The sequence below is a fragment of the Hyla sarda genome, chromosome 3 (assembly GCF_029499605.1).
Source record: "Hyla sarda isolate aHylSar1 chromosome 3, aHylSar1.hap1, whole genome shotgun sequence".
NCBI classification, from domain to species: Eukaryota; Metazoa; Chordata; class Amphibia; order Anura; family Hylidae; genus Hyla; species Hyla sarda.
The window spans coordinates 164,580,644-164,604,315 of record NC_079191.1 but is presented as its reverse complement, the minus strand read 5'-3'; the positions used below and the strand labels follow the sequence as shown (position 1 = coordinate 164,604,315).

General features: G+C 43.5%; 1 long non-coding RNA gene across 1 annotated transcript in view; it reads left to right on the top strand.

Moving 5' to 3' along the window:
- The first annotated feature begins 3,922 nt into the window (after window positions 1-3,922).
- Window positions 3,923-23,672, top strand: part of LOC130360666 (uncharacterized) — a 46,123-nt gene continuing 26,373 nt past the window's right edge. The window contains exon 1 of the long non-coding RNA XR_008890752.1: window positions 3,923-3,991. This is a non-coding gene — a long non-coding RNA (uncharacterized LOC130360666). The remainder of the gene's footprint in view (window positions 3,992-23,672) is intronic.

Sequence of the window (23,672 nt, the reverse complement as noted above, 5' to 3'; positions counted from 1 at the left end):
AATATATGACGGCAACGACCATAGGGTCTCAGTTTTTAAAAGATTACATCGATTTTATGACATTTGAATTTAAGATTTTGATTAGATTCACAAGTTTAATGTCCCAGGTACCCGAAGTGTTTGCTTTCAACTAATACTGTATGACCGCAAAACCCAATATAACAAGGAGTCACATGACAGAGCCTAAAGGTGGCAGCAGCATGAGGGCCATGCCAACTGAGATTTGAGTCTGAGGAACCCACCGACTGTTGACTGGGGGGTGTTGGATGTCCCTTGGGATGAAGTGGATGACCGAGTGAACCAATCAATCACGGCTGCTGGGTTGCTGGTCGAGACATGACTGCTAGCTGACACCGAGAGCTCAGACCTCTCGCTGCGACTCCTGCTGCCACACGCCCCTGGTCTGCTGCGACCTCTGCCTGCGCCTGATGAATGTAGGCCTCTGCCACTCCTCTGTGCACGTCCTGGCACTTCTCTGCCTGACATACTTATACACCAGCTGAGTGCGTATATATGTTACACTTATGAGAGGAGGACAATGCACTCCACTATGCTTGAAACTGTATTAGACTACAGAAACAAGTGTGTAGCTTTGGCTGGCCTTTCACAGTAACTAGACCCAAATTAGTTTTTTAGGGGAAAAAAACGTACACCACATAGGTGTATGTACAGTTTACACTTATGAGAGCTGGACAATACGCTCAGCTTAAAACTGTATAAGGCTATAGAAACAAGGGTGTAGCTTTGGCTAGCCTTTCACAGTAACTAGGCCCAAATTAGTTTTTCAGGAAAAAAAAACTTACACCACTTAGGTCTACGTACAGTTTACAATTATGAGAGCTGGACAATACGCTCAGCTTAAAACTGTAAAAGGCTGCCGAAATACGGGTGTAGCTTTGGCTGGCCTTTCACAGTTACTAGGCCAAATTTTGTTTTTCAGGAAAAAAAATGTACATCACACTTATTAAAGGACAATAAGCTCTGCTACGCAACCTGTATTAGGCACTGTAATCAAGTGACTATGGCTTTTCTTGCTCACTATAACTGGCCCCTGTTAGCTTTACTGTTGTTGTACACCCAACTGCAGCAGTGCATAATCGCTGCGTAGTAGAGCCCAGTACAGTATTATTAGGCTCCAACAGCAGGTGACAATGGCTTTTACTGCTCTGTATAACTGGCCCCTATGACCTTTAGAGTTGCTGTACACCCCACAGCAGTGGAGTCGCTGTGTATTACACCCAAAAGTGTACTTTCTCTCTCTCTCTCTCTCTCTCTCTATCTCTCTCTCTCTCTCTCTCTGTCAGTGCTTTTTTGCAGTGATTTGGGCTTGTGGTGAATTGCTGCTGTCAAGCTGTTTTTCTGTGCAACTCACACAATGCTCTATCTCTCCCTGCAGTGAAACACTCTCTCTGAAATAAAATGCTGATGTGACTGGCCGCAAGATGGCTGCCGAATATATAGGGCTATGACATCACAGGGGTGGCTGGCTGCTGATAGGCTGCATGCTGCATGTGATTCAGGGTCATCCCACCTACCCACCTTGCAGCCTTGCCAGAGTTCTTTGCCCCATGTCCTCACATGTGAATCGGCAATTTTAGATAACCTGGAGCCTGGACTGCACTAAATTGAGTTTAATAAAGCAATTTGTGCAATCGAATTGCGGCGATATTCGGAATTGTTGCGAAGCAAATTTTTCCTGAAATTTGTAAGAAATTCGGATTTGTCAGATTCGATTCACTCATCCCTACTCTGGATCTGTAAATTGTGTATATAAAGGCACCTTGGTGTTGGTGGGAAGGTTTCAGTTCAGACTGTATGAATAGAGCATTGGGGCATTGGGCCACTAACTAGCTGCAACCTAACCCCTAATTTTTCTGAACATTGTTTTTGCTTATTTTGTTTTGTTTTTTGCTTACAAAAATAAGCGTCAGTGTTGTGTTTTAAATCCTAAGTAGCAACTATTTCTAACGGCAAAAACACCCACACCACAACCTTGTTACTTACTCGCATAATACTCCACCCTTCTGACAGTATAATATACTAAGATGTAATGCTCTCTTAACACTTGTGTTCAGGGGTTCAGTCTAGATTGTGTAATGAAAGCAAGGGAGCCAGCTTCACTGATCCTGCTTTCCTGTGCTCGGACTCGCACTGACCCAAGTGTGTGGACAAACTGAAGAAAAAATGGAGTAAGTCCGGTATACGGAAAGTTCAGCTTTATTGCAGACAGTCTGTGATAAAGGGTGGTACACCCACCCGAAACACGTCCAGATGTCTATTTGATGTTTCCCTTGATGTGTTGTGTCTGCTTTTATTTGCAATAAAGCTGAACTTTCCGTATACCGGACTTCCTCCATTTTTTCTTCAGTTCAGTCTAGATTTCCTAAGTTTTAATGGGGTATGTTGGGATTTGCCAGTATGAACTTGAAAACACATTTGTCATAGATGTCATATCTCTTTACCAATTATGTTAGTGTGGACAAAGCCTTACAATTGTAATCTACTTCTACACAGAGGGCATTGTGTGCAGTCTTACATAATGTGCTAAATCTCTATATTCAGTACGTATACACACCTATTTATACACAAATCCAATTACTAAAATAAAATGTTCAAAAGATTCAAGATCTATGCAAAGCACCGCCATAAAACTTGCCTGCCAATGCAGGAGATTGGATTGAAGACCTTGAGTGTTAACCAGTTGACGGCTTATCCAAGATCACAATCCTCAGAATGCTATGAACGCAATGGCACTCTGTCAAGCAGCATATGAAGAGTCCTTCCCTATTAACCAAGCTCATTTCTTCCATTTCTATTATTTCAAGCTGTCTGGATGTGATCAATATTGAGAAAGTTGTTGTTATCATAAAGAAGCTTATTAATGGGCTTATTGGAGTGTGGAGACTGTGTAGGCTCAGATGTAGCATAGCAAAAATCCTCAAAACGGATTAACTCCTACAAAGAACTCAGAAGTACTCTCAACATGTACTCAGAATACACTTATGAGGTCGACATTACAAATGAAATACGTCTGGTGTGTAAGACTGTAAACTAGGGCATGGCTTTAAGTTAAGTATTAATTCAACATGCTATGGCCGTCACGCCCCCTCCCATAGAACTGAATGGAGGGGGTGTGGTGTGATGTCACCTCACTAGGGCCGTGGCCATGACGTCACGTCCCCGTCTCGGAAGCAGTGCCTGGCAGAGAATGCCAGGGGCTGCACCGAGATCGCGGGGGTCCCCAGAGGCAGGGCCCCCTGTGATCATACATCTTATCCCCTTTGGATAGGGGATAAGATGTATAAACCCGGATTACCCCTTTAGGGTCTATTCACACGTACAGTATTCTGCACAGATTTGATGCGCAGGATTTCAAGCTGTGTTCAGTTTACATTGAAACCTGCAGCAGAAAATCCTGCGCATCAAATCTGCGCAGAATATTGTATGTGTGAATAGGCCATTTAGATCCAAGAAAGTCAAAGGGCAGTGAAGGTCATTTCTTCACCTCGGCAGGTAGATTTACATTGATATTCATGCTCTAAAGGCTTTGTGATTCACATAGGTAGAATAAAGCCCTTGTTTCCATGAAATATTTTCATTATTTTAGATTAAGTCTTACTTTTTGTCCTTGGATTTAAGTGTGTCTAGTCTTGCATTAAGCTATGCATGAAAGAGAGAAGACAGATAGTGCAGATGTAGCCTTTCATACACAGACTGTAAGTTATTCCGACAGCAAACCTTCAGTTTTACTTGTTAATGGCGCTAGAGTGATTTACTTTGTTTTTGCAAGTGTAATTTCAGGGTGGAACAGATGGTGCGAGTTTTGTTTAAACTGGTATTATGGTTTTAATGAATATCGGCTATTTCTTGTTCAGCAGACCTTTTGTTCTTCATTTAATAAGTTGGAGATTTCTATCTTTTTTATTGGTAAGAGAGACGGAGCATCAGATAGAAATGAAAGAATGAAGAATGAAGAGGAAAAGTACTTAAGGTAGCCGTTTTAACACTTTATAGTCAATTTTTTTTATTGCATTTTAATGAGAAAGGTGGAACAGAAACAAGCTTTTGAAGAAAGACCAGCTTTGAAATCATTGTTTTATCATGATATTATGCTGTACTGTAAAAGGATGCATTTCTGTTTTGTTCTGGCAAGTGTGTTAGGAAATATTTTATTTTCGGAGTACAACCCTTTAAAAGAGAATTCCAAAGACTAAATTTGACATGTAAAAGTGTCCAGGATGGCAGTATTACATAAAAAAGACTGTACTCACCTGCTGCAGATCCCCTGCTGTTCTAATACCGCCAGTCCAGCTGCTCAGGTGAGCGCTCTGCTCTATAAGCAGAAGTCAGGTGTAGCAAAGCTTCAGTGGCACATAGAGACGCGCTCTACGGAGCACCAGAAAGCTGAACTAATTTATGCAGGAAAAGTCATCAACTGCCGAGCCGAGAAGTGGAGCTGTACCTACAGTCAGGAACAATACATGTCCTTTATGGCCCACTGAGTGAATGTGGTTCCTGCACAGCCACAACAACAGCAACTTGGGCAGGTCATGCCGTTTCCGCCTCCCCGCTCTCAGGACATTGGTCCTGTGACAGTGTGCGACTCCGCCTCCTCATCCTCCACAGTGTCCTCAGCCTCCACTGCATGGACAAGTCTCAGTGTCCCTCCAGCATACCATGTGTGCAGGGCAAGGCGGTGTCACGCTGTTCTTTACTTGGTTTGACTTGGCAAACAGAGTCAAACAGGGGAGGAAATGGAATCATAGCTTATTCCATGAAAACTGGAAATGGGAACCATGGTGACCGACAATGGGAAGAACATCTTGTCTGCACTGCGACAAGGAAGCCTGAGCCATGCGCCCTGTATGGCACACGTGTTCAATCTGGTTGTCAAGTGGTTCCTGAAGTGATTCCCCTATCTACAAGACATCCTAACAATGGGAAGGAAACTTTGCATGCACTTCAGCCACTCGTACACCATAAAACACGCTTTCCTCGAGCTGCAGCATCATAACGGTATCCCCCAACATAGTCTGATTTGCAATGTTTCCACACGTTGGAATTCCACCCTCCATATGTTGGACAGACTATACAAACACAGAAAAGCCATCACAAATTTTTTTATGATCCAAGCAGATAGGGTGATTCCCTTGTGTAACTTCAATGTCAACTAGTGGCAGCTCATACTTGACACCTGCCATTTGCTCAGGCCCTTTGAGGAAGCCACATTATTAGTCAGTCGCCAGGATTAAGGGATGAACAACATCATTCCACTGCGAGATGGGTGGTTTTTCTAGTCATCTAACAGGAGAGGAGCAGTAGCAGCTAGAGGAGCTAGAGGGTTATGAGGAAGACGAGACAGAGGACCCAGACACACTGGCACGATGCATGCTCACTTGCTTGCGTAGTGACCACCGAATTGTCACCATTCGGCATCGGGAGGACTTCTGGTTACCCACCTTATTGGACTCTCGCTACCAGCACAAAATGGGGGCCTTTTTTACACCCACTGAGAGGGAGGACAAAATTACCTACTACAGAGACATCCTACATAGTCCAATGCCTATCTGCACCATCGTCCATCCTCTCGCAGGTCATACTCGGGGGACCCAATGCACTCACCTTCCACTGCCATGGCTGCTGGGGAGGGGTGGGGTGGCAGGAGCAGTACCAGCCCCATCAGCAGCAGCCTGAGTCTACAGTCGCTGATGAGAAGCTTTCTTCACCCGCATAGTGAAGCAACTCATCAGCAGCATGTAGACCTGGAGCAGGACCTGAACCAGCAGGTGGTGGCATACCTTGAAATGACCATGCCAATACACCTTGAATATCTACTGGAACTTCTGGGCAGCCGGACTTGATTTGTGACCGCAACTAGCAGAGTTTTCCCGGGAAAATCTGTCTTGCCTAGCCAGTAGTGTGCCATCAGAGCGGGTGTTTAGTGTGGCCATAGTAGCCATAGTAGCCCCAAGGAGAACTTGTCTGTCCACTAAAAATGTGGAGGGACTGACCTTTGTGAAGATGACTCATGCATGGATCAGCCAGGATTTCCACCCACCAATGCCTGATGCAACTGAGTAGATTGACCATGGTGCCACACCGACACTTCACAAATATGGATAGTGCAAAACATATTTAAAGAGTACCTGTCACCAAAAAAACTTTTTATATTTTGTTAATCAATGTATTAGAAACAACTTTCTAATACCATGTGATAAACAAAAGAGTATCTTTATATATTTATATTTAAAAAAAAATTATTTGAAAAACTGACCACTAGGGGTCTCCCTACATGTTCCTGCTGGGTGATTTCGAACTCATGCTGGCCTGACAACATGAGTCCAAACTCTCAGTCCAGCTGGGACACTGAAAAGCACAGTGCAGCTTCCTGCCTATCAATCAGAAAGGCGGGAGCAGCGCTGTGCATGGCAGGCAGGACAGCCCGCAGAGACTGTCAGTAACCCTACCCCCAATGACTTTAAACAGGAAGGCAGGTCGTGGGACCAACAGCCCCCAACCTTCCCCCGTGATTATGAGCACAGCAGCAGGACTGCGAGGCTGAAAGCTGCTGCCACCTCCAGGCTGTCTCATTCTGCAACTATATGGTCTCCTCATGCTTCCGCCACCTCCACACTGTGTCATTCAGCCACTATATGGTCTCCTCATCCTGCCGTCAACTCCAGGCTGTCATTCTGACACTATATGGTCTCCTCATGCTGCCGCCAACTCCAGGCTGTGTCATTCAGCCACCATATGATCTCCTCATGTTGCCGCCAACTCCAGGTTGTGTTATTCAGCCACTATATGCTCTCCTCATACTGCAGCCAACTCCAGGCTATCATTCAGCCACTATATGGTCTCCTCATGCTGCCGCCAACTCCAGGCAGCTGTGTCATTCAGCCACTATATGGTTTCTTCATGCTGCCACTAACTCCAGGCTGTGTCATTCAGCCACTATATGGTCTCCTCATGCTACCGCCAACTCCAGGCTGTCATTCAGCAACTATATGGTCTCCTCATGCTGCCACTAACTCCAGGCTGGCACTATATGGTCTCCTCATGCTGCTGTCAACTCCAGGCTGTGTCATTCAGTCACTATATAATCTCCCCATGCTGCCGCCAACTCCAGGTTGTGTCATTTAGCCACTATATGGTCTCCTCATGCTGCCGCCAATGCCAGGCTGTCATTCAGCCACTATATGGTTTCTTCATGCTGCCGCTAACTTCAGGCTGTGTCTTTCAGCCGCTATATTCTCTCCTCATGCTGCCGCTAACTCCATGCTGTGTCATTCAGAAACTATATGGTCTCCTCATGCTGCCGCCAACTCCAGGCTGTGTCATTCAGCCACTATATGGTCTCCTTATGCTGCCGCCAACTCCAGGCTGTGTCATTCAGCCACTACATGGTCTCCTCATGCTGACGCTAACTCCAGACTGTGTCATTAAGCCACTATTTGGTCTGCTCTTGCTGCCGCCACCTCCACGCTGTGTCATTCAGCCACTATATGGTCTCCTCATGCTACCGCTAACTCCATGCTGTGTCATTCAGCCACTATATGGTTTTATCATGCTGTGACCACCTCCAGGTTGTGTCATTCAGCCACTATATGGTCTCCTCATACTGATGCCACCTCAAGGCTGTGTCATTCAGCCACTATATGGTCTCCTCATGCTGCTGCCAACTACACGCTGTGTCATTCAGCCACTATATGGTCTCTTCATGCTGCCACCAACTCTATGCTGTGTCATTCAGCCACTATATGGTCTCCTCATGCTACCGCTAACTCCATGCTGTGTCATTCAGCCACTACATGGTCTCCTCATGCTGCCGCCAACTCCAGACTGTGTAATTCAGTCACTATATGGTCTCCTCATGCTGCTGCCACCTCCAGGCTGTGTCATTCAGCCACTATATGGTCTCCTCATACTGATGCCACCTCCAGGCTGTGTCATTCAGCCACTATATGGTCTCCTCATGCTGCCGCCAACGACAGGCTGTGTCATTCAACCACTTTATGGTCTCTTCATGCTGCCACCAACTCCATGCTGTGTCATTCAGCCACTATATGGTCTCCTCATGCTGCCACCAACTACAGGCTGTGTCATTCAACCACTTTATGGTCTCTTCATGCTGCCACCAACTCCATGCTGAGTCATTCAGTCACTCTATGGTCTGCTCTTGCTGCCGCCACCTCCACACTGTGTCATTCAGCCACTATATGGGTCCTCATGCTGCCGCCACCTCCACGCTTTTTCATTCAGTCACTATATGGCCTCCCTATGCTGCCGCCAACTCCAGGCTGTATCATTCAGCCACTACATGGTCTCCTCATGCTGCCACCAACTTCAGACTGTGTCATTCAGTCAGTGGAGGCCCAGACACCTCCAGGCTCTGTCATTGTGCCGCTCTGCGACAGTGATTGTAATAGCGACGTCTCTAATCTGCATGTCATACTGAATAACAGCATTATTTCACTAACCTAGCACACACTGTATGCGTTTTACAGCAAGGCAAAGTGTTCTACACCCCTATTGAGGCTCTCTGTAGGCAAGAAATAGCTGTTTTTAACACAGATTTGCCGTGAATAAATTCGGACTGAACCAAATTTTTTCGGAAAATTCGGCAAATCCGCCAAATCAAATTTTTTAAAAAATTTGCTCATTTTTAGTAACTATGTCTTGGTAATGGCAATAGTTATGATGTGACAGTATTATTAGGGCCACATATATTATCTTTAGTTATTTTTGGTTTTGTATAGTGCTTTTCCATTAATATTTGAATTACTGTGCAAACTAAGAGATCAGGACCATTTCTAAGCACAGAAGGGAACTTTATTAGTTGTTTTTATTTTATTTCTATAAAGTGTGCTGTTTTAGAATAGAACAGTTTAAATACGAACTGAAAGTGTGCTGTAAAAAAGTACACGTAACAATATTTCATTTTTTACATGGTATCTGAATATTTGCAGGATATATGTTCCATAAAGAGGCAATTGCAAAACTGACAAAAAATAAAAAATAATGAAGTTGTTTTCCCATGGCAATACCTTTTTGATATGATCCATTCTGGCGAACCACTGATTCTTGCAAGTCTGATATGTGAAACTCATATAATAGGGCATTTAGAAAGGGATTGTCATTGGAAGGCAACCCCTTTAAGTCAAAGAAAATGTTTATAAAAGACAATTTTTTTGTCCTGATCCTTTATTTATGCAATGTATTGTACCATTGCTGCACACAGTTGGCAAAAGAAAACATGTAAAAACAATAGAGCAGCCACCCTTTGCTTACCGTTCCATTTTGCTGTGGTAATGAAAACATTTCCACTGAATCTTATGAGCCAAAAGAGTTTTTTCGTGTAAGAATCCTAATGTCTAGTACCCAAAGTGGTTTGGTTTTCCCTGTTTATAATTGTGAGAATATACAGTTATTCTAACTACAACTGAGGGTGTTTTCCCTGCAGTGTAGAATATATTATAATGTCAGTGTCATGTGTTATGTTTAAATTGTAAAACAGTCCTTTAATAAGAAAATATGATGAAAATGGGTAAAACGGAGGCATGAATTGCATTAATAACCATCAAATAATTATTTGGCATCCAAAAATCCTGACTCAATCTTGGGTGTCTTAGGATATACATATTGCTGTGTGGTGCAGTCATTCGCTGCCAGAGATGATCTCTGGCTACTGCATCTTTCTGTCTTCTTCCCAGAAACCATTACAGAGATTAGATGATCAATCATCTGTGATTGAGTTTCTATATTTTAGCTCCTGCACATGGAAAAAAACAATAGCACATAGATTCTGCCCTGTACATAAGTTACATAAAGATGCTGACTAAGACAAGTGAATGCTAAAAACAAATGCACCCATAATAAAACTATTATGACCAGCATTAGTTATCATAGGAGCTGATGTTCCAGCTACCACCAATAATGCCTCTACAGATATGTATGAAGCCTACAGCATACTGATGATGTTGGCCTATTAGAGGACATAGAACGAGATGATATATGATGAACAACAATAGTCCTTCCATATGGCAGGATCAATACTTTTCCTCTGTGGTCCTCTTTTTCACCTTTTCCATACATCTTTGCACTTAGTATCTTTTTAGAATTCGGAAAGTAATGTACATACAAGTAGCAATTGGCAGTTCTGTTCTGTAAATGCTACTACCATATGTAACCGGCACTATAAATGCCTTATTAGTAATATATTCCTTTGGGGCTATTACATGGCTGTTTAAAACAGTAAGGTGGAGAGGAAATAATATAACTCCTAACCACAGCTTTACTGAAAAAATGATGTAAGCTTCAATCTGAAATGTAGAAAGCACTAAAGAATATTTAAACAGCACCTCACCTCCAACTCCTATTGGCTGGAAAGTGTTGGCACTGCCGTAAGAAAAGCTGGCACTATGATGTGACCAGGGCTCAAGTCCTGTAGGATCCAGTGGGAACAGAGTTCATCCCCCTTTCTCCACAACAGGAATACCATTCCCATTAGCTGGAGTCTTGCAGGACCAGCCTTTGGGTGGAAATCTTGGGTGAGTTCACACACTTTTTTCCCCCAGGATTTGACCCCTGGATGTTTCTATGAGTCTGGGCTAAAGAATTTGGGCTTTGGGAATAAAAGGATACCTAGGATACCAAAATTCAGGTTTCTTATATCTAGGGATTGACTACATGCATCTTCATAACCACTTATAAAGGTACCCCACACATAAGGGTGTGGTGTACACGAGTGTTATGTTACAGTTTGATAATGATTAAGCAGGGATTAAGCAGCCAGTAATGCGTTAATCGTGTGTACCTTCCATTTGCCCTTTTATTCTGCACACTTCTGTATGGCTTTTAAAAGTATTTATAATAAATGGAGCTTTTTATCTAAGGTCTGTACTCTTTCAGTTGTGGAGGTGTCCCAAGCACTGGAACAGGTGAACTGTTACAGTATTCATTGTCTAAAGAAGCACTTGGTACAGGTTTGAAAAGAGTTATTATTTGTATAATATCTATCTTAATAAATAAGGGTCATATTACAAGATTAGTCTATAGGAAGAGCTTGATTATAGGTGTTTTAAATTCAAGATTATGTATGAAAGCCAGTGCTACCTAAAATCCCTTTTTTTTTTAACCCCTTAAAGGGGTACTCCGTCCCTGGCATCTTATCCCCTATCCAAAGGATAGGGGATAAGATGTTAGATTGCTGCGGTCCCGCTGCTGGGGATCCCGGGGATCGCCGCTGCAGCACCCCGCCATCATTACTGCACAGAGCGAGTTCGCTCTGTGCGTAATGACGGGCGATACAGGGGCCGGAGCAGCGTGACATCATGGCTCCGCCCCTCATGACATCACGGCCCGTCCCCTTAATGCAAGTCTATGGCAGGGGGCGTGACAACCACCACTCCCCCTTCCCATAGACTTGTATTGACGGGGCGGGCCGTGACGTCACGAGGAGCAGAGCCGTGACGTAACGATGCTCCGGCCCCTGTATTGCCCGTCATTACGTGCAGAGCGATCTCGCTCTGCTCAGTAATGACAGCAGGGTGCTGCAGCAGCGATTTCCGGGGTCCCCAGCAGCGGGACCCCAGCGATCTGACATCTTATCCCCTATCCTTTGGATAGGGGATAAGATGTCTAGGGGCGGAGTACCCCTTTAAGGACCCAGCCCATTTTCACCTTAAGGACCCAGCCATTTTTTGAACATCTGACCACTGTCACTTTAAGCATTAATAGCTCTTGGATGCTTTTACTTTTCATTCTGATTCCGAGAATTTTTTATCGTAACATATTCTACTTTATGTTAGTGGTAACATTTTGTCGAAACTTGCATAATTTCTTGGTGAAAAATAACAAAATTTGATGAAAAATTTGAAAATGTAGCATTTTTTAAACTTTAAAACTCTCTGCTTATAAGGAAAATGGACAGCCCAAATAAATTATATATTGATTCACATATACAATATATCTACTTTATGATTGCATCATAAAATTGACATGTTTTTACTTTTGGAAGACATGAAAGAGCTTCAAAAATCAGCAGCAATTTTCCAATTTTTCACCAAATTTTCTAAATCTGAATTTTTCAGGGACCAGTTCAGTTTTGAAGTGGATTTGAAGGGCCTTCAGTTTAGAAATACCCCATAAATTACACCATTTTAAAAACTGCACCCCTCAAAGTATTCAAAATGAGATTCAAGTGTGTTAACCCTTTAGGTTTTTCCCAGGAATAGCAGCAAAGTAAAGGAGAAAATTCAAAATCTTCATTTTTTTACACTTGCATGTTCTTGTAGACCCAGTCTTTGAATTTTTACAAGGGCTAAAAGGAGAGGAATCACCCTAAAATTTGTAACCCAACTTGTAACTCTCGAGAAAGGAAATACCTCATATGTGTATGTCAAATGGTCTGTGAGTGCACTATAGGGCTCAGAAGGGAAGGAGCGACAATGGGATTTTGGAGAGCGAGTTTTTCTGAAATGTTTTTGGGGGGCATGTCACATTTAGGAAGCCCATATGGTGCCGGAGCAGAAAAAAACACATGGCATACTGTTTTGGAAACTACACCCCTCAGGGAACATAACAAGGGGTCCAGTGAGACTTAACACCCCACAAGTGTTTGACGACTTTTCGCTAAAGTTGGATGCGTAAATGAAATTTTTTTTCACTAAAATGCAGGTTTTTTCCCCAAATGTTGCATTTTACAAGGGGTAATAGGAGAAATGTCCCCCAAAATGTAAAACCCCATCTCTTCTAAGTATGGAAATACTCCATGTGTGGATGTCAAGTGCACTGCGGGCGTACTACAATGCTCAGAAGAGGAGTCACATTTGACTTTTGGAAAGCAAATTTTGCTGAAATGGTTTTTGGGGGGCATGTCACATTTAGGAAGCCCCTATGATGCCAGAACAGCAAAAAAAAGAAAAAAAAAACACATGGCATACTATTTTGGAAACTAAACCCCTCACGGAATGCAACAAGGGGTACAGTGAGCCTTAACACCCCACCGGTGTTTGACGACTTTCCATTAAAGTCAGATGTGTAAATGAAAAAAATATTTTTTTCGGTAAAATGCCGTTTTTTCCCCAAATTTTAAATTTTTACAAGGGGTAATAGTAGAAAATGCCCCCAAAATTTGTAACCCCATTTCTTGGAAATACACCATGTGTGGACATCAAGTGCTCTGCTGGTGCACTACAATGCTCAGAAGAAAAGGAGTACCATTGAGATTTTGGAGAGAGAATTTTGTTGGAATAGAAGTCGGGGGCCTTGTGCATTTACAAAGCCCACCGTGATGCCAGAACAGTGGACCCCCCCACATGTGACCCCATTTTGGAAACTGCACCCCTCACAGAATTTTATAAGGGGTGTAGTGAGCATTTACACCCCACTGGCATTTGACAGGTCTTTGGAACAGTGGGCTGAGCAAATCAAAAATAACATTTTTCATTTTCACAGACCACTGTTCTAAAAATCTGTCAGACACCTGGGGGGCGTAAATGCTCACTGTACCCCTTATAACATTCTGTGAGGGGTGTAGTTTCTTAAATGGGGTCACATGTGGGGGGGTCCATTGTTCTGGCACCAAGGGGGCTTTGTAAACACACATGGTCCTCAATTCCGCCAAAAGCCCAATGGCGCTCCCTCTTTTCTGAGCATTGTAGTTCGCCCGCAAAGCTTTTTACATCCACATATGGGGTATGTTCTCACTCAGAAGAAATTAGGTTACAAATTTTAAGAGGCTTTTTTTTCCTATTTTCCCTTGTGAAAAGGAAAAATGTAGGGTAACACCAGCATTTTTGTTAAACCATATTTTTTTTTCGTTTTCCCATCCAACTTTAACGAATATTCGTCAAACACCTTTGGGGTGTTAAGGCTCACTATACCTCTTGTTATGTTCCATGAGGGGTGTAGTTTCCAAAATGGGGTCACATGTGGGTATTTTTTATTTTTTTTTGCATTTATGTCAGAACCACTGTAAAATAAGCCAATCCTGTTCAAATCACCAATTCAGGCCTCAAATGATCATAGTGCGCTCTCATTCCTGAGCCATGTTGTGTGTCCGCAGAGCATTTTACGCCCACATATGGGGTAGTTCCTTACTCAGGGGAAATGGTGTTACACATTTTGGGGGTCTTTTTTTCCTTTTACCTCTTGTGAAAATAAAAAGTATGGGGCAACACCAGCATGTTAGTGTAAAATTTTTATTTTTTTACACTAACAGGCTGGTGTAGACCCCAACTTTTCCTTTTCATAAGGGGTGAAAGGAGAAAAAGCCCACCAAAATTTGTAATGCAATTTCTCCAGAGCACAGAAATACTCTATATGTGGCCCTAAACTATTTACTTAAAATACAACAGGGCTCCAAAGTGAGAGAGCCCGATGCGCATTTGAGGACTGAATTAGGGATTGAAAAGGGGTGGACATAGGGGTATTCTACGCCAGTGATTCACAAACAGGGTGCCTCCAGCTGTTGATAAACTCCCAGCATGCCAGGACAGTGCTCTCAATGCTGAGAGTTGTAGTTTTGCAACATCTGGAGGGCTACAGTTTAGAGACCACTGTATAGTGGTCTCTAAACTGTAGCCCTCCAGATGTTGCTAGGCTAGGCTTCCGTAGTCTGCACCAGGGAGCCAGCCGCACGTCATCCCCACTCGCTGCCACCGCCAATGGTGAGTGGGCCTCCGGCGCCGGTCACAGGACAGTTCCCCCGTTCTGCCCGGACTACTGTGGGTGGGCAGAACGGAGGAACCGAACTTTAATCCCTCCCCGCCCCCGACCAACCAATAGCAGGGATAGGAGGGGTGGCACCCCTGCCACCTCCCTCCTATCCCTTCAGGGGGATTATGGGTGTCTTGGACATTCCCGATCCCTCTTATTTTTCGGAGACCCGTATGACAATGAATCGCCGCAGATCGCTGGTTTGAACTGACCGGAGATTTGCGGCGATCGCCAAAATTAATAATATGGTGCAAATACTTTATATACAAAGTACTTTTTTTATTTAGTAAAAACAAAAGTAAAAATAGCCAGCACAACAACCTAATACACAGGTGCCCGCTGCTGTGGCAAATACAAAATGTACAAAAAAGAAAGTTGCAACAGCACTCTAGGTAAAAAAAATGGAGGCTCTTAGCGCACTTTGTAAGTTGGGGGGTGTGGCACCCTCTTTAGCCGTGCACCCCACCCCTCTCAGACTGGAGGTGGTTTAGTCAATGGCTGATCCAACATGTCACACAGTCAGAGGCTATATGCACAGCAGAGGTGAGTTATCATGTTAGGGTCCCATCCGATATGAGGCCACCTCCGCGTGGTGGAAGGGGGGACAGATTTTGATCAAAAAGTGCGCTAAGAGCCTCCGTTTTTTTACCTAGAGTGCTGTTGCAACTTTCTTTTTTGTACATTTTGTATTTGCCACAGCAGCGGGCACCTGTGTATTAGGTTGTTGTGTTGGCTATTTTTCCTTTTGTTTTTACTTTGTAAGTTGGGGGTGTGGCACCCTCTTTAGCTGTGCACCCCACCCCTCTCAGGCTGGAGGTGGTTTAGTCAATGGCTTCTTTTTTGTACTTTTTTTTATTTGTTTTCTTCTGTCCAGCATTTTCATATAATTCTGTCTACTAATGGACAATAGTTGTCATTCCGTAGTTTTTTTTTTTTATATTAGTCTTAATATCCCCTTAAGGACCAAGGACATACCGGTACGTCCTGAGTCCTTTCCCTTTCTATAACGCGGGGCCACAACATGTGTGTGCAGTGTTATAGGTCCCCATGGGAGCTATAACACTGCAAAAAAAAGTGAAAAAAAAGTGAATAAAGATCATTTAACACCTTCCCTATTAAAAGTTTGAATCACCCATAAGAAGAAAAAAAACAGTGTAAATAAAAATAAACATACGTGGTATTGCCATGTGCGGAAATGTCAGAATTATAAAAATATATAGTTAATTAAACCTCACGGTCAATGGCGTACGCGCAAAAAAATTCCAAAGTCCAAAATAGTGCATTTTTGGTCACTTTTTATATCATGAAAAAAGGAATAAAAAGTGATCAACAAGTCAGATCAATACAAAGAGGGTACCTCTAAAAACTTCAGATCATGGCACAAAAAATTAGCCCTCATACCAACCCATACGCGTTAAAATAAAAAAGCTATAGGGGTCAGAAGATGACAATTTTAAACGTATACATTTTCCTGCATGTAGTTATGATTTTTTCCAGAAGTACGACAAAATTACACCGATATACGTAGGGTATCATTTTAATCATATGGACCTACAGAATAAAGAGAATGTGTCATTTTTACCGAAAAATTTACTGCGTAGAAACAGAAGCCCCCAAAAGTTACAAAATGGCGTTCTTTTTTTCAAATTTGTCTCACAATGATTTTTTTTTCCATTTCGCCGTCGATTTTTGGGTAAAATGATGTCACTGCAAAGTAGAATTGGTGGCGCAAAAAATAAGCTATCATATGGATTTTTTCTCTTTTGGATGCGGATAGAAAAGAAATGTGGCATTGCTTCAGAAGGGAAATATGGTTATGGAACTATGACATGGCACCATTCCATATGCAGCTGTAAGGACTCCAGCTGCTGCCGCACAGATCCTGTATACACAACAATGTTAGTATGGACCTTTATTTGTTTTTGTTTGTTTTCTTAATATTGTTTTGATTTTATTTACAAATATAATTAATTTAAAGGGAGAAAAATGGCACAATGAGATTTTTTTCCTGAAAGATAGGAGCATCACCCATGCGGAACTAATGTTCTAACAGTATTGATTGCACAAGGCAGTAAGCAATACAGAGAGCGAGTCAAGAACATTTCCTCTTCATATTACTACTTTTTCATTATTTTTAGTGACTGTGTGATAAAGAAGCTCCCATTTCCTGGAATGCTGCTCATTGTTTCGGTATTTAACAAGGAACGGTAACAATTCAGGTGATTAGTATGAACAAAGCAAATAGAATGGAATTAAAGAGAATCTTCTACTTCAGGATTTCTGATCTCTGCCATTGTTTGACTTTACAGCTTAAAGGCAAAGTCCATTGATTGCAAAATCAAGCTTGACAATAGCATTGGTGGGTCTTAGCTTGGGGGCTTCCTAGATTTATCTCCAATTAAATCATTATTTCCATTCTGTTACATATGACAATACATCACTGTGCAGGACAAATATGTCAACCTTCAGATATCTCTTATTGACCATAGGCGACTCAATATCTCTGTTGCCCATGGATAGATTTAATTAAATCCTTTCCTTTTATTGACACATGAAAAGACAAAATAGACCATGGTTTAAATATGCTCCTTTTTCCAATTTCCAAGAACTGTCATTTAAGATTTAGGCTTACTCAAAACTTAGTTTACATCCCGAGGGTTGGTTCTATATTGCATATATTGGGCATAGAGGTTCTCATCGGCAGAGTCTGAATGACACAAATTAAATAGGAGCCTAAAGCATTGTATGGCTTCCTAATCCACTGAGTTGTATGAAGTCATGGCTCCCTACTATGCCACTGTGCTGCTTCTGGAGAAAAGCAGGAATATAAAACATCATACAAAGTTCAATATTCTTCTCCACATTATTGTGGCTCTCTATGAAGCACCTTCTGAACATACACATACACAGTACTAATTTTTCTGTGCCTTTGGAGCAGCAAAATGTGCATGACTGCCGTAGGTTCACATGTATAAAACTACCTTTTTAGAAACATGCTGTTTTGCCATAGGCTGTCTGCAGAACAGTTGCTGCTTTGTCTCTTAAAGGGGTACTCCCCTGGAAAACATTTTCAAAGTTGTCAGCAGAGAGCACTGTGGTCAGACAGAAAGGAAATTCAAAAAGAAAAGAACTTCCTCTGAAACATACAGCAGCTGATAAGTACTGGAAGTGTTAAGATGTTTAAATAGAAGTAATTTACAAATATGTTTAACTTTCTGGCACCAGTTGATTAAAAAAAATGTTTTCCAGTGGAGTACCCCTTTAACTCTTTTTGAAAACTAAGGGGGCCATTTATGAAGCCTCAACCAGTGGACAGGGTTGCTGGATTTATGTACAGGCAGACAACCCCCCTTATTTAATGATAAAGGCTCGTATTCAGCACTGGCCAGCAATCAGTGAACAGGATCTCACATCTCACTAATTTGACAGAAGTTAAGCTTTAAGGGTACAGTCCCACGAGCATATTTTGCTGCATATTCTCTCATTGATCTCAAAGGGTAGGAAAATACACAGCAGCAGATATGCAGCAAAATATGGCATGTGTGACCCTACCCTAATAGAATAAATGGAACTATAATAGCAGTTTACCTACCAAGCAAAGGTAAAGTAATATGGCGACGACAACATGGTATATTCCATAACTAGACTCATTTGCACGAGGAAAAACTGATACACAGAAATTATTTTCTAATTCTTACCGGAAAAAAAATGTGGCATAGTTTATCGAATGTCATATTAGAAAGCTGTTCTCCCACAATACCCAACAGATATGATATGACAGCACAGGGAATGTACAGGCTTCTGCACATGCATTGGCCTAGCATTTCTGAACGTTATCATTCCCGCACAATTGTTTTATGTGCTTTTCAGCTCAGATAGCAATACATGTCTGTATGAATGGCATCAGAGATGAGCGAATTTTTTAAAAATTCGATTCGGCCGATTTGCCAAATTTCCCCCAAATTTTGGGGTCCAAATTTATTTGTGGCAAATCGCTAATAAAACAACTATTTCTGGCCCACAGAGAGCCTCAATAGAGGTGTAGAACACTTTGCCTTGCTGTAATACGCATAGGGTGTGTGCTGGGTTAGTGAAATAATACTGTTATTCAGTATAACATGCAGATCAGAGGCATTGCTATTAGAATCACTGTCACAGAGCGGCACAATGACAGAGCCTGGATGTGGCATCAGTATGAGGAGACCATATAGTGGCTGAATGACACAGTGTCACAGTGTGGAGGTGGCCGCAGCATGAGGAGACCATATAGTGGCTGAATGACACAGCCTGGAGTTGGCGGCAGCATATAGTGGCTGAATGACACAGCCTGGAGTTTGCGGCACCATGAGGAGAACATATAGTAGCTAAAGGACAAAGCCTGGAGGTGGCAGAAGCATGAGGAGACCATATAGTGCCTGAAAGACACAGCGTGGAGTTGGCAGCAACATGAGGAGGCCATATAATGGCTGAAGGACCCAGCGTGGAGGTGGCAGCAGCATGAGGAGACAGTACAGTGCCTGAATGACACAGCATGGAGGTCGCGGCAGCAAGAGGAGACTATATAGTGGCTTAATGACACAGCCTGGAGGTGGCGGCAGCACGAGGAGAACATACAGTAGATGAATGACACAGCCTGGAGTTGGCGGCAGCATGAGGAGACCACATAGTGGCCGAATGACACAGCATGGAGTTGGTGGCAGTTAGAGGAGTATATATAGTGGCTGAATGACACAGCGTGGAGGTGGCAGCAGCATGAGGAGAACATATAGTGGCTGAATGACACAGCCTGGAGTTGGCGGCAGCATGAGGAGACCATACAGTGCCTGAATGACAAAGCATGGAGGTGACGGCAGCATGAGGAGACTGTATAGTGGCTGAATGACCAAGCATAGAGGTGGTGGCAGCATGAGGAGACCATATAGTGGCTGAATTATACAGCTTGGAGGTGGCAGCAGCATGAGGAGAACATTTAGTTGCTGAATGACACAGCCTGGAGTTGGCGGTTGGGGGTAGAAACTTCCCCTGTAAGGCCCTACTCTCGCATTATTAAATCCCTTCTTGGCAAGTGTTACTCACCCTAAAAAGGGTGGCCCCACACAGGAATCTCTCCCTATTTCCACTTACAAACACTGCCATTTCCCAGGGTTTTTAGGTGGAAATAGGAATTGGTTCCTGTGTGGGGCCGCCCTTTTTAACACTTTCCCCGAAAAGCTGGAAGGGAACAACGTATTGTCCATTGTAGCAAGTGGGGGTAAAAACTTCCCCTTTGAGGTCCTACTCTAGCCCGATTAAACTCTCTCTATTCCCACCTAAAAACCCTGGGAAAAGGCAGTGTTTGTAGGGGGAAAGAGGGAGAGGTTCCTGTGTAGGGCCGCCCTTTTTAGGGCGAGTAACACTTGCCAAGAAGGAAATTAATAATGCAAGAGTAGGGCCTTACAGGGAAAGTTTTTATCCCCACCGGTTACAATGGACCATATGTTGTTCCCTTCCACCTTTTAGAAGTCTTTGCATCACATCAATACTTGGTGGTGTAGGTGGCACATGGTGTTTTTGCATACATTTCCATTTGTTTGATTAAAAAAAAAATTGGGTGCATATATTTTATTTTTATCCTAAGAATATTATTAAAAGTTAAGTTTTACTTAATGCATATCCTCAATTCTTACTTGTGGTCTCATGCAGAGGAATGTCTGTAACTGGGGAGCTGCACCTTAAATATGTTTTGCACTATCCATATTTGTGAAATGTTAGTGTGGCACCATGGTCAATTTACTCTGATGCATCAGGCATTGGTGGGTGGAATGGGCAGGACAGCTTTTCAAGGGAAAACTCTGCTAGTTGTGGCCACAAATCAAGTTTGGCTGCCCGGGACTCCAGCGGATCTTCAAGGTGTGTTGGCATGGTCATTTCAAGGTATGCCATCACCTGCTGGTTCAGGTCCTGCTCCAGGTCTATATGCTGCAGATGAGTTGCTTCACTATGCGGGCGAAGAAATGTACCACTCAGCGACTGTAGACTCAGGCTACTGCTGATGGAGCTGGTACTGCTCCTGTCACCCCACCCCTCCCCAGCAGCCATGGCAGTGGAAGGTGAGTGCAGAAGGCCCCCCGAGTCAGACCTGTGAGAGGATGGATGATGGCGCAGATAGGCATCGGCCAAATGACTACGTAGGATGTCTCTGTAGTAGGTCAGTTTGTCCTCCCTCTCAGTAGGTGTAAAAAAGGGCCCCATTTTGTGCCAATAGCGAGGGTCCAATAAAGTGGAGAGCCAGAACTCATTTCGCTGCTGAATGGTGACAATTCGGTGGTCACTACGCAAGCAAGTGAGCATGTATCATGCCATTTGTGCAAGCAACTCGGAGGGACTTCTTGCCTCCATCTCCACTACATACTGCCACGGTATGTCTGGGTCCTCTGTCTTGCCTTCCTCATAACCCTCTAGCTCCTCCAGCTGCTCCTGCTCCTCCTCTCCTGTCAGATGACTAGAAAAACCGCCCATCTTGTGAAACCTAAACTGTGCTCCACTGTGCCCCTCCCCCCTCCATTTCAATCCCCACGGGGCTCATGTGGCCCTGAGATGTAGGTGCCACGTCTCTAGTGCCCTGACCAGCCATCATTTCCAAAACGTGTTGTAGTAGATGAAACAGTGGAATGACATTGTTCATCCCGTAATCCTGGTGACTGACAAATAATGTGGCTTCCTCAAAGGGCCTGAGCAAACAGCAGGTGTCACGTATGAGCTGCCACTGGTTGACATTGAGTTTACACAGGGGAGTCCCCCTATCAGCTTGGATCATCAAAAAATCAGTGATGGCTTTTTTCTGTCGGTATAGTAGGTCCAACATATGTAGGGTGGTATTCCAACATGTGGAAATGTTGCAAATCAGACTATGTTGGGGGATACCGTTCTGACATTCTGACGTTTTTCGATTTCTTGATGAATGACTTTGAGCATTTCCTCCCGTGTGACTCCGATCGCCAAGGCAAACCACGTGAAGCACAGTGTGACACTACCGAGCCCTGCACACATGGTATGCTGGCTCACCTTCTGTTCCACAAAATTGTGCAGGGCTGGTACTGCCTTCTTCCCAAATAATTGACAGCTTGGGACTCTCCACCTCGGCTCAGCACAAGCCATCAGTTCTCTGAAAGGTAAAACAAATACTGAATAGAAAAGAGCTGTAGCAGACAGGTGTAACAAAATTAACACAACTTTATTGTTAAAAATCACAGCTTAAAATACATGTATGACAAGGAGGAATGGCTGCTGATACAAAGGATATCTCCTGGATAAAGTGCATGAGGGTAATAACATGGCATATTCCACAGGCTGTATAACTATTTGATGAGGTAGTTATATATATATGCAGGTTGCACACAATGGGGGACATGTATCATTATTTATCTATTAGTATCTATTGTAGACACAGTTCTATGCCTTTACACTGCTGTCTAATTTACACTCTTGCTCAGAATTTATTAAGGCTGTGCATGTCCTTTGATAAATCTTGTGCAAATATAGAAATGCCCCCCCTCGCTCTACCGTACACTCCTTCTCTACCTCACAGGAAAAGTGGACGTAGGGATTTTGTTCTTTTGCTTTGAGGTTGGATTCCATTGAGGTTTTTTGTCCATCAGCAAAAATGCCAGAAAAACTGTCACAGCTTTTTCCTGTGTTTTGTCAGTTTTTCTTGCGTTTTTGCTGGTGTGTGGAAACAAAAAAATTTACTCAACTTTTTGTTGTTGTTTTTTCTTTGAAAATTTAGATATGTGAATGCGGAGGGCTATGTCAGATTTGGTGGATTGCGACATTGAACAGAGTTTTTTTTAAATGTCAATAAAATGGTTAACAAGGGCTGTGGGGAGTCTATGGTGACCCGGTGACCCGGAATATAAGGGGGATCGTGGTTGTCCAAGACACCCACAATCCCCCTGAAGGGATAGGAGTGAGGTGGCAGGGGTGCCACCCCTCCTATCCCTGCTATTGGTCATCGAGAAGCAACGACCAATAGCTGATCGGGGGCTGGGTTAACGTTCGGTTCCCCCATTCTGTCCACCCACAATAGGCGGGAAAGAACAGGGGGAACTGTCCTGTGACCGGCGCCGGAGGTTACTTGCCCATCGGCGGAGACGACAATCGGCGGGCAGCGATGACGTTTGGCTGGCTCTCTACTGCAGACTACGGAAGCCAGTGAGTTGCATAGCAACATCTGGAGGGCTACAGTTTGAGACCACTATATAGTGGTCTCTAAACTGTAGCCCTCCAGATGTTGCAAAACTACAACTCTCAGTATGCACAGACAGCTGTTTGGGCATGCTGGGATTTGTAGTTTTGCAACAGCTGGAGGGCCACAGTTTGGAAATCACTGTGCAGTGATCTCTAAACTGTGGCCCTCTAGATCTTGCAAAACTACAACTCCCAGAATGCCCACACAGCAGTTTGCTGTCTGGGCATGCTGGGATTTGTAGTTTGCAACATCTGGAGGGCCACAGTTTGGAGATCACTGTGCAGTGGTCTCTAAACTGTAGCCCTTCAGATGTTGCAAAACTGCAAATCCCAGCATGCCCAAACAGCAAATGGCTGTCTCGGCATGCTGAGAGTTGTAGTTGCGTACCTCCAACTTTTGCATAACTACATCTCCCAGCATGCCCTTCGGTGATCAGTTCATGCTGGGAGTTGTAGTTTTGCAACAGCTGGAGGCACACCGGTTGGGAAATACTGAGTTAGGTAACAGAACCTAACTGAAGGTTTTCCAACCAGAGTGCCTCCAGCTGTTGCAAAAGTACAACTCCCAGCATGCACGGTCTGTCAGTACATCCTGGGAGTTGTAGTTTTGAAACAGCTGGAGGTTTGCCCCCCCCCCCCCCCCCATGGGAATGTACAGGTTACATTCACACGGGCGGGTTTACAGTGAGTTTTCTGCTTCAAAGTTTGAGCTGCGGCAAACTTTT